The sequence below is a fragment of the Amphiprion ocellaris genome, chromosome 13 (assembly GCF_022539595.1).
Source record: "Amphiprion ocellaris isolate individual 3 ecotype Okinawa chromosome 13, ASM2253959v1, whole genome shotgun sequence".
NCBI lineage: Eukaryota > Metazoa > Chordata > Actinopteri > Pomacentridae > Amphiprion > Amphiprion ocellaris.
This window is the reverse complement of record NC_072778.1, coordinates 13774884-13784188: the sequence shown is the minus strand read 5'-3', so window position 1 is coordinate 13784188 and position 9305 is coordinate 13774884. Positions and strand designations below refer to the sequence as shown.

The 9305-nt window shown below is 38.0% G+C and overlaps 1 long non-coding RNA gene across 2 annotated transcripts; it reads left to right on the top strand.

The window, feature by feature from the left end:
- Positions 1-3687: 3687 nt before the first annotated feature.
- On the top strand, positions 3688-8772 carry LOC129350292 (uncharacterized). Of its 2 annotated transcripts, XR_008603639.1 has the most exons (5): positions 3688-3786; positions 4670-4770; positions 5498-5639; positions 6526-6626; positions 8360-8772. It is a non-coding gene; the product is annotated as an uncharacterized LOC129350292 (long non-coding RNA). The 2 variants fall into 2 exon arrangements; XR_008603640.1 differs by lacking the exon at positions 5498-5639 and having other exon boundaries at positions 8360-8771.
- The last annotated feature ends 533 nt before the right edge of the window (positions 8773-9305 follow it).

The window sequence follows — 9305 nt, the reverse complement described above, 5'->3', positions numbered from 1 at the left end:
TTTAATGCAAACTTTTGAAATGTCACCAAAAAATATGAAAAATCAAAATGCAAAGACTTGCTTCTATTAACTACTGTGGAGAGAAAATTAGACTGCGTGGTGTTGCCTGAAGGTGGCGGTAAAGGCCATAAACACAGCAGAAAAATCCAGGAACCAACTGCTAAAAAACTTAAAAGAAGAAGAAGAAACAAACTAAGCTTGTAAAATGTACCAGAGAAAAGTGGAGAAAAGTTGTCAAGAATTGTTTTCAAATAGGAAATTTGTAATTATTCTTTAAAGGTCAGCTGATATTAGTCATTATTAATGCTGCCCAGTGACGATGATGACAAAAAAAGAAGCAGAAGGTGATCAGTCAAACCACCTCAATGGAGCGTAAAAAAAAAATTGCAAGATTATTTACAATTTGCCTTATTTTGTGAACATTCTTCTAATGCAGTACTTCAAAAATGCATGACATTAAATCAAACATGGAGGCATGGCTACTGTTTACTTTACACTCCAACCTATATTCAAACTTTTGTTCAGATAAAGCAACAGGTTACAAGTTTATATTTCTCTTTACCCACAAAAAAGTTAATCAAGATGAAGATCTGTATGGCCAATCCTGGAGGCTTGAAACTAAAAGATTGTGCGATTTTGTCTGTGCGGAAGTGTTTTTCTAAAACAACCGCAACAACAATAATTCTGAAAACAGTGGTCATGTTGTTACTGGACTTCTGCTCCACTTTAAATAGCAAAGAGAAAAACAGAACTGATTGCAGTGTTAGCTGGTCCTGAGTCATTCACAGGGAAGACAATGATGTCGTGACACACACTGACCTATAATTGCCAACAGCAGAGTGCTGACGGTCAGTGATTGGCTGGTTCCTCAGACCCTGTGGCCGTAGAGGATGAGAGCCATCATGCAATTGCACAGGATCAGCAAATCACTGTCAGATGCCCACTGGCTGCACCACTCCAAATCAAAGCTATTTTCCCATTAGCATCACAGGGTTTACAGAAAACAATAAAAACACGATGGTTACAGTAAAAAGGAAAGAATCCTTTGGGCGTGTTTCAACAAAAAAGCGCTAATGTCTTACAAGAACAAAGAGCGTTTGAGTTTTCTCACAGCGCAGTCGTGAGTCCATTTAATGCATGAAAAGTAATAGGCAAATAAAGACATGCTTTGGCTTATGACTTTCATTCATTGAGTTTCACAGTAAAAGGCTGCGTTTGTACATGTCTAATAAATACATTAGTGCGGAGATGGAGACATCAGCTAGCCAGGAAGCGTTTGGGTGATGTCCAGGCATTTCTAATCTGCCAACACAGATTAGGTGAACTCTATTTAAACCATAATAGCAGATTTCCTTAAATCACAGCCAAAGCTCCGCAGTTTAACAAGCTTTTGAAGATGTTCTAGAAAACTGTTCCTATTAGCCCGTCAGGCGCTTTCTTATGTCTTAATGCAGGTCAGCTCCCAGACCTGCAGCTGCACACAGAAAGACAGACTGGGAGAAGGGGGGATGTGGAAGAAACCCAGAATCAGCAGCTCTCCCTCTGCCTCCTTTCTTATCTGCTCACACAGCCAGTGGAGAAGCACACAGACACTCTCAGACACAGCCAAGCTTTCCTGGCATTGCTTCCCCCCACTACAGAGAGATGAGTTTGTCCTCCCATCTACACCTCTGTGTGAAGCCCAACACACATCAAGCAGCAGCAGCAGCCACGAGCACGTTTAATTGGCCAGCTGTCTGAGTGGTCAGAGCTACTAATTACTTCAGAAGCGGCAGACAACAGTATTGCGACATTTTCTTAAGCCCTATAGCAGCACAAGTGTACATGAGGGTGCAAAAATGAGCCATATGCAAATATCAGCGAATTGTCCATGCCCCTACATCCCCACTGGAGCGAATCTGCACTTTCCCATTTCTCCTTCAGGACATTAATTGATTAAAAATTCAACATATGGTAATACAAAGCCTGTGAGTGAGGCTCAGCTTGCAGGCAATAGATGCAGTCGAGTCCCCGCTCTAAATGAAAGTGACGTCTTATCAACTCATTATCTGCACTCAGTTGTTTATCAAACACAAAGCCTGAAGACTTTTCTCTCCTTTGCTGCTGCTGCGTTTCTGTTAAAACTCTGCGAGCGTGCACGTAGACTTGTGTGAATGGGATGCAGACTTTCTGTATGCTACATGCTGTAGGTGACATCTCTGGCTAACGTTGCGTGTAAGGCTGGTAAACACAGACATCAGCAGTATACAAAGCACACTGACCGATGGATGCCACGGGGAGTCACAGTGGCGATGAGTCAGGAGGGCCGTAGGCTGGAGGAAATGATGAAGGGCCAGCAGGTTAATGCTGAAAAGAGCACACAGCACTTTTATATGAGACACTTACAAGTGTTGATTGTGGTTCAGTGCAATTCTGGTAAGCTGTGTCAGCTAAATGAGGCCTGATGATTATGCCAGATACATTTTAGACTGTGCTTGAGTCTTGCTTGACTTACTTTATCCCTAAAAAGTAGTCAGACCTCTAAAATTAAAGGCTCAACTTTACCGTCAGTGGACACACAATAGATAGAATAATGATAATAGTAGATAAGATGAATCCCAGGAAAATTTTAAAAACCCATAAAACAGTTTCACAAGCCTTTCAAAAATGCATTTCACATATCTTTTTGAATCAGCAGCGCTGTAAAAATATTAAAAAGTTTTTCTAAAATGTAAAAAAAAGTTATTTTTTTAAAAAAAAAAAAAATTTACTGTTATTTTGCAGATCTTGCCTTGTTTGTTAAGTTACACATATTAACTAACAAACTTGTGGGGGAAAAAGTATTTTTTGAATTTTAAATTGGGATTTAAAACAGTACAAATTAAAAAATATATTCCAGTATTTAACTGCAGTTTTTGAGAATATTACCGTTTTTATAGACAAACTTTGTTTTGTTTGATTACAAATAAAATTAGTAAAATCACAGAAAAAAATTATTATTTACATATCAACTTTAAAAAGGGCAAAAACTGTAAATATCATCCACATCAAATTTTATTTTATTTTTACATGATTAATTTCATCTTTACAAATTACAATTTGTTCATGAATATTGCATGATTATAAACTTCCTGTGTTTAAAATCACTATGAATGCAATTATTTTACAGATATTTACTGTTACGTGAAAGAAGAAATATCTATATTATGAACTGGAAAATGGTTAAAAAAATTAATATTGTTTTACAGATTTTCCTTGTTTTGTTGAATCCAACAAAATATTTTGTAAAATGAAAAAAAAAAAGTACTAATTTACATGCTGAGTCTGAAAAGGCATTGCAATGCACTGTATACAATGTCGGTCCGTGTATTTATCTGGCAGTTGGATTTTCCATATTGAAAAACAAAAAACGAGTGGTTATTTAATTTTCGCTTTAAAATAAAAAAATTAAAATTGAAATACAAGGCGTTTTTCCTTTTCATGATCAAAAAGGGATATACGAAATTTAAAAAATGCTTTGATTGTCATTTTATATTTAGAATAACAAAAAAATAAAATCAGTAAGAGATAGAAACGAAAAAATGTCATTTTTAAAAAATTTTCTGAGACCGGAAGTGGTCATCAGCAAGTGTGGAGCCAAACGACAACAAGATTCTCAGAGGGCGGAGCCAGAGAGCAGCGATTGGTCAGACCATAGATATCTATAGAAGACAGCGCGCTAGCGGATCTAGTCATCTATACATACATGGTCGGCAAGTCTGGTAGCATCTCTGGCTGCTGTTGACCTAGTTTTTGGAGTAAAACACGGTAAGAAGATAAATACTTCTAACCAGCAGCGTTGTTTTGTTGTATGTTAAGTCAGCGACTTGTGAAGAGTTGTGTTTTGTCGTGTTTGAGCAGTTGGTTCGGACGCGTTAGCTAGCTAGGCGGCTAAGTTAGCTAGCGGGCTAATTAACACAGGTGGCTAACTTACCTCTGAACACCTGTGTTAGTTGCTGCCGCAGCTGTCCGTGATGATTAGAATTAACTTCTCAACCTCTCCTAAGCTTTTAAAAAAGTTATTTTACTTTAAGGTTAACTGAAACCCGTTCAGCTGCACTGAAGTTTAACATTCAGCTGGTTTGAATTAAACCGCTGAACTTAACATTGCGCAACATGACCTCTCTGAATCTCCATAATTTCATTAAATTCCTTCTCTCTTCCACTTCTCAAGTTCAATCCAGTATATAAAGTGACATTAATAGTGAATAAACTAACAACCAGCCATTGTATTTATTTATTATTGCATGTATTTGTAGTAAAACATGAGTTGAAACATCCTACTTTCGGATCTAGAACTGCACAAGCCGTTCATTTTCAGTCACCTGACGAGTTAAACTCCCCTTTTTATGTGAGGTTGCAGCAAAAAGTCTAAGTTAACAAAGAAAGTTGTTTATAATTTGCGATACCTGTTATCTGTGACTGAGGCTTTAGTTTTTGTTGAGCCGATTTACACGTAGAAACTTTGTTCAGGAAGATTTCTCAGTAGCTCAGAGGACAGGCTGCTTTTTACACAACCTTGTAAGAGAATGTCTGTCAATGCTTTCAGCAGAATTTAGAAACACAACACTTCCTAAACAGATATTTTGAGGCTGAGGTTGAACGTTTGAGAGTATATCAGTGCGTTTCTTTGTGGTCTTTCTGTTTCTAGGTGGAAGCTGAATTAGTGAGGATGACTCCTGCTCCTGTCATCTCTAAGCTCCTCACACATCTTTACCTGCACATGAGGAAAATCACTCCTGTAGAATGCAGGTATGTTTGTCATTATTATAAAAAGATGTTGCCTGGTGACCTGTCAGAAACCCATTATACAGAGTCAGCCAAAATAATGTTTACAGACATCAGGAAAAGAAAAACTTGCATAAATATTTCAATACCAAGTTTATTCAGACATCACAAGATTAATCAAAGTTATCTTTGGCCTCTACAATTACAAGAGGTGCTCAAAGTGGTGGCCACTGGCTTCCAGACATTTCTGTTCTGTTGTAGACGTCACTTGTTGATGCTCCATTCATGAGGGTAATGCCATCTGTTGGGAAAACATCGTACAACAGGACACAGAGTTATCGTGATTTGATCAAACTTAGAAAGAGGAATCTATATGTATAGAAGTACTTATACAAATGAAATATTTAGAAAACTTTTTCTTTTCCTGATGTGTGTACATTATTTTGGCTGACTCTGAACTTAATGAGAACAAAACTGTCATTTAATTGTTGCTCTGAAAGCTTCTTTAGTGAAAACCGGCTGGTGTTCTGCTTTGAAACAAACTGCTGTTGAGGTCTGTGTTTTTAGGTTTAACCCCACAGTTTCTGAATGAACTGATAGTTTGTTTTTTTCCTGATCAATGTGAACGTTATAATTGACAGTAACATTTACTGATCATATAATCAGCATGACAATATAACAGTATAACATTTTGACCACCTGACTAATACTGTGTTGGTCCCTTTATGCTGCTAAAACTCCTCTGACCCAGTGGTTCATCAGAACCTCTGGGGATGTCCTGTGGATTCTGTGGATCCTGTGGGTTGCAGGGTGGGTCCTACCTAGACCAGGCTGATCCTGGACCATCCCACAGATGCTCCATCAGATGTGGATGTGGGGAGTGTGGAACCCAGGTGAACAGCTTAGCTCTGTCGTGTTCCTCGGACCACTCCTGAGCAGTTTAATTTGTCCTGCTGAGGGTGACAGCTGGCATCAAGGACTGCTGTTGCCATGGAGACTAGGGGGTTGTTTGTCTTGCAGTGTTTAGGTGGTGGTACATGTCAAACATCCACATGAACGTCAAGGTTTCCCAGCAGAACGTTGCATTAGAACAAGATGATGGATGTTGTTCTCTTCAGCTGTCAGTGGTCAGAATGTTGTGGCTGATCGGTGGATCTGTCTGCCTTTACTCTGACATCCAGAGTTATACAAAAGTGTAGTATGTGTGCAGTGCAGAAGAGATTTACTTTATTGGATGCAGTTTTAGTGGTCCCATCAGAGAAAATCATATCCATAAATAGATTTTTATTAATTCCAGGGCTGGTTCTGTAAATATTATAATAAGAACTACATCAGAGAATTCTTTGTCGCAGTTGGAATTTTGCAGACTGAGAGATGGTTGAGAAGGTTTGCAGTTCTTGTTTTAGCAAAATATGTTATAATAGAAGATCTTTATTGTCATTGTACATGAAATTATCTGCAAACCAGCAAAGTGCATCAGTCTGAGGTATCTAAAAATAAATAAGTAAAGAAAAATGCTTCTAAAGCCAATAATAAACAGAATATTTTGAGGGAATATTCTAAAAAGGAAAGACAAGCTCCATTCTCACTCCTCTCAGGATAAACTGTCATTAAAATTGACTTTAAATTTAGCTTCAACACAAGATAAAAACATTTACTTTCATAACTGATATTGTCATGTTTTAATAAAGTTCATGCTACTTTTATAAAATGATGAAAGTGAATAAATTGTATTTCTGTGATCTGTGTTTGATTTCTGTCTTTTCTCCTGTCATCCAGATGTTCAGAGGGAGATGATGCCACATCTGGTCCAGCTGATGGAAGGTCTTGAAGTTCTCTGACTGGCCTCGACTGAAGATGGTCGTCTCACTGGATTTAAGGTTCAGATGCTCAGTAACAAACTCCACCAATGAGCCAACAGGGAAGCTTTAGGTTTATTAAATGTTGCTATGAAGGTATCGCTGTTTTTCTTTGTGAATGCAATGTGCTCCAACTGAAACTTGAATTAGAACTTAGAAGTAAATCCTTCCATCTGAAAGGATTTAGTTGCATTAATAACCTCATAACATTCTAATTTTTATTCCAATCTTGGTTGGAAATAGAATCTCTGTATTGATTCAGGTAAAAACTGAACTTCACAGCATGTTGGAGCAAAACAACCAGATGAAAACTGTGATGGTGTTGGATTGTCAGACCGTAATGTTGCAGCTCAAAGCAGCTTTTCTATCTCAGTTCATTCTGACATTCAGCTATGAATCAACACAGCAGATGGTGATCCATGCTGTGGAAGTCTCACATCTCCTGATTTAATGGAGCTGCTTTGCACTTTTTACACTGTTTATTCACCAACACTTTATTTTAAAAAAGTCCCATCTAGTTTTTATGAGGAATGTGATGTTTTAATTTCTCTGTGAATAACTGCAGTCTAATGCAACAGCTGGAGTTGTAACATCTGTCCTGATATTGATCATGAAGTATTGATCAGAATACTTATGGTCAGCAGTCATTCCTGAAGTTTTACATTAAAATCTTTACTTGTGTTGTGAACTTTGGTAAGAAGCAGAAACCTTAGCGTTGCCATGGATACATGAGTGTTAAATTCTGTCCATGTTTCCATTTTGGGAAATTCAGTCCAGCAGATGAGTTTGTTTTTACTGCCAGCTACCATTCAGTCTGAGATATTAAGAGTAAATAAATGTGCATGATGTGGAAATGAACAGATTTTATTTTTATTTATTCCTACAGCGGATGCATATAAAGATCCAGGATGTGGAGGAATTTAGTCTCACAACCACAGACGATAAATATTATCAGAAAGTCGGGTTATTGTTGTTTATCAGCACAATACAAAAAGATTCATGTTAGAAATATTCCAGTTAAGACTCTAGAATATCAGGATTTATGTAAATTTACCTCAATAATATGAATGTTCAGGTTAAGATTGTACAGTGATATTTATTATGTAAGTTTAACTGATTAAAGTCTATGACTCTGCACTAAAATATTATTTAAATTGACATCATTATTATAATATTTAGGGTCAGACCCTACAGTATTGAGATTAAGAAATCAAATATTCTATAAAGTGTAAATACACTGAACTAATTTGGATATATTTAAGTGAGACTCTACAATATTATTTGACACAAATCTATCTAAATCCAAATTTTAATCATTTTTACTCCAAACATTTACTGGACTGATTTAAATATTAAAATCACTCCTTTCTAATCCTCTGCTGTACGTTCAAACCTGAGGCCTTAAACAGAAACACACAAGTATCTGATTGAAGGAACTTCTGCAGAGTCCTGGTTCCAGAACATGATGATAGAATTATAGACAAACTTTAACAAAAGCTGCCTGAGAGTTTACAGGTTTTTATGTTGGATTTCTTCAGTAATTTAATGAGAGTTATCAGCAATAATCAAGTGTTCATTTGATGAATTTCATTTCCTAAAACATCCAGAATTGGAGCTCATATCTTTGGCAGTTGTAAAGTTTCTGCTCCTTCAAAGTTCACAACACAATGAATGAATTCCTAAAACACTCTCAATGCTGGAGAGCGTTTGTGATGCTGAAGCAGTGACCAGTTTTTCTGTTTCTTCTTCTGGAGATGCACAATGAGGGACGTCTGCAGAGACTGAGAAAGAGTCTCACCACATCCTGACATGAGGAAAAAGACTTTACTGAAGACTACAATGAGAAAAACTATCAGACAGCAGACGGCTGCATTCAAGGTGAGCTCTGAACATTTGATCTGGAACAGGAATTCAATAACGGCAGCATGAGCTTCATTTCAGTCTGTAGCTGCTGAATTCATGGATGAATCATCTGGCACTAGAGAGGAAGACCATCAAACATCCACGTCAGCTGATGGAGGTCCAAGAGTCTCACCAAACAAACAACCTACAGAGTGAAGACCTCTAACCTGATTGGACGGCTTCCTATTCAGCCACATGTGTGAACAAATGCCTCTAAGTTAATTTGTTTTCTAAAATAAATCTAGTTTGAGTCCTAATCTATGCCTGAGTGTTTGCTTCTTTACTCTGCTGTTAACAGTTTAGGCTGTTAGATTGTTCCAGATAAGACAAGTACAAGATACTCCAGAGCTGTTCTACCACGAGCCTGACAGGAAGAACTCCAACAGCTACTGAATGTTCCTGTGGTTCCCTCAAGGCTTACAGGAGGAGTCCTACGAGGACGAGCCGGTCCACCTGATGGAGGCCAGTTGCTGCGGTTCAAAGCCAACACTGACTACGTGGACTTCTACTGGACCACATGGAGGCCTTCAAACCGGACCAACAAGTTCAGCGACTCCCCGACTCGTGGGTCTGAGGACGCCGCCGAGCCTCGGCCCAGCTGGCCTCCTGTCTGTGGGTGTTTGAGTGCTGAGAGGTTTGTGGATGCATGTGAACGTGTCTGTGTTGAAACAGCAGCTTTGGACTCAGTAACGCCAGGAAAAACCAAGAGCTCCTTTATTTGTGACTTCCACTAAAAAACTGATGAAAATAAGTTTGTCAGGGGTCTGACTGATAACAGATTATTAAATAATGGAAATA